The following is a 2,430-nucleotide window of genomic DNA, read 5'->3' as shown; positions in this document are numbered from 1 at the left end:
AACTTGGTTGGCGTACTCCAGGAGCGGTCTGACGTAGGCCCCATAGAGTATTTGGAAGTCCATGCGAGTAATACGGGAGAAGGTGCGTCGGATCATCCGTAAAGCGGCGAATGCCTTTTGGGCCGATTTTTCATGGTGTAGTGCGAAGGACAAGTTTTAGGAGACCAAGATGCCCAAATCTTTTTTGGCAATAATCCTCATGATGTTTTCTGTTACATTTTCAACATGAATAACAGTGGCATTACCTACTTTTGGACAGGTTCTATAATTCTGCCTCATTATGGCCATAACAGAAAGTTCAGGTATAAGACGTTTGTCCCCCACGGGTTAGGATTCATTCATGAGATTACCGGAGTGTCCTATTGGAGGCATATCCTAAGGCAAGAAAATCCAGCGGATCACTCATCAAGAGAAGTCATTGCTAGCTGCATGGGCGTCTGAGAGGTTTTATTACATGATCTAGCCTTTCCACAATCTGAATTGTAAAAGCTTGCCGAAGGCGCATCAGGTCCTAAAGTCAAGATGTCTCTTACTGCGCATTTCTCTCTTGGGAGAATTATCATTCTGTGAATTGCTCTCTTATTATGGATTGGGCCGAAACGAGCTACTCAAAATCCGAATCCTTGATAGTTACGTTTTCAGGGCTGCAACTCCTTATTAAAGATTTTTTCTGCAAATTATCTGATCAGCGATCCTTTCAAGTGAGCGAATCATCACCGACTGTGGAAACGGTGCCCAAGGTAACAGAATACCTTAAAATTTGGACTGCTTACAATGGAAACTTTTTCAGATAGTTCTGCGGCTGCAATAGCTCAATGGGCCTTCTATAAACTACATGACCCATGTGGATGTAAAATATGCAGAGGTGCTACTCCCGTAAATGGTGTTCACTACTTATATCTGTTTGACTGATCGAGTACCGAATTTTGTCCATGGACTTCGAAAAGTGTTGGTCCGGGTTACCACTGCGAAAGACATTCCATATTGCCGGGCTCGTCGTGCACTTTTGGTAGTATACTCAAGGCTCTCAGATAGTGATGACATAATGGCATTTATGTATGTGTTTGAGGTGGGTGCATCAGGTCTCCATAACAGACCAATAGTCTAGGAGCTGATTATGTTTGTATGAGTGAAACGAAATGATCGCCGCCTCTTTCAGCAGTCTGCCGCTTTACAACATTAGCCCTAGTGAAAGGAGAAAAGTCCTTTGCTGCGGAATAATTCATTAGAAGACGCCAGATGAACAACTACAGACCACTGGACAGGGTAGCGAACCTTTCATATGCGTCTCGTTTTCAAAAACTAAAAAACCATCTTCTTTATGAAGGCCACTGCGAAAGACATTCCATATTGCCGGGCTCGTCGTGCACTTTTGGTAGTATACTCAAGGCTCTCAGATAGTGATGACATAATGGCATTTATGTATGTGTTTGAGGTGGGTGCATCAGGTCTCCATAACAGACCAATAGTCTAGGAGCTGATTATGTTTGTATGAGTGAAACGAAATGATCGCCGCCTCTTTCAGCAGTCTGCCGCTTTACAACATTAGCCCTAGTGAAAGGAGAAAAGTCCTTTGCTGCGGAATAATTCATTAGAAGACGCCAGATGAACAACTACAGACCACTGGACAGGGTAGCGAACCTTTCATATGCGTCTCGTTTTCAAAAACTAAAAACCCATCTTCTTTATGAAGGCGTCTTTCTGAACTTTCATGGATGTTCATCGGCTTTTGCTCAAACCCAAGCAAATGCTACAATGCGACTCCACAAATTCCGCAACAGATCTCACTTTTCAAGAGACGCAAAGCGAATTTACAAGAAGATATACTATTCGCATGACTCCCTCATCAGTAGTGTCACTGTTACACTAGTAGGTCGAAAATAACTGACGGTTGTTGATCAGCCCTGCGTTGAAGCCGAAAATACGGACAGGAAAAGGCTTCTGTGTCTGTGCTTTTGCCCAGATCAAAATCATAGGACCTTCCCTTTACTGACTGCCTAGCAACTACTTCTTTCCCATTTCTGGGCGGGCCCGGCGTTATTCATCTGCGGACTGAAGTATGGGACAAGCCTGGAGAGCATCAACACATAGTAAGCAAGGTTCACTGTCACGGTAGTATTGCTCGTCTATCATTTATTTTAACTAGACAAGCAGGGATGTAAGCTGTTTGCTTTCCACGGAAGAATGCAAAACCGGACGCCCGGTAGCCAAGCAATCAGTGATCAGAAAGTTGTACAGCTTGTGTCTACAGGCCAGACATTGTAACCCAAGACGGCCCCTTACGTTCTGCCGACATTTACTACAACCATGAACGGCCCTATCTGCTGCCATCTAGAGAAGCATATTTGTTATAGTGACTTTTCCGCCACGCAGCAGGAGCAGATTCACCCAGAAGTTTCGCCACGACCAGAAGCATATTACCTGCCAAAA

Source organism: Opisthorchis viverrini (assembly GCF_000715545.1).
Source record: "Opisthorchis viverrini unplaced genomic scaffold opera_v5_90, whole genome shotgun sequence".
NCBI classification, from domain to species: Eukaryota; Metazoa; Platyhelminthes; class Trematoda; order Opisthorchiida; family Opisthorchiidae; genus Opisthorchis; species Opisthorchis viverrini.
This window is presented reverse-complemented; position numbering follows the sequence as displayed.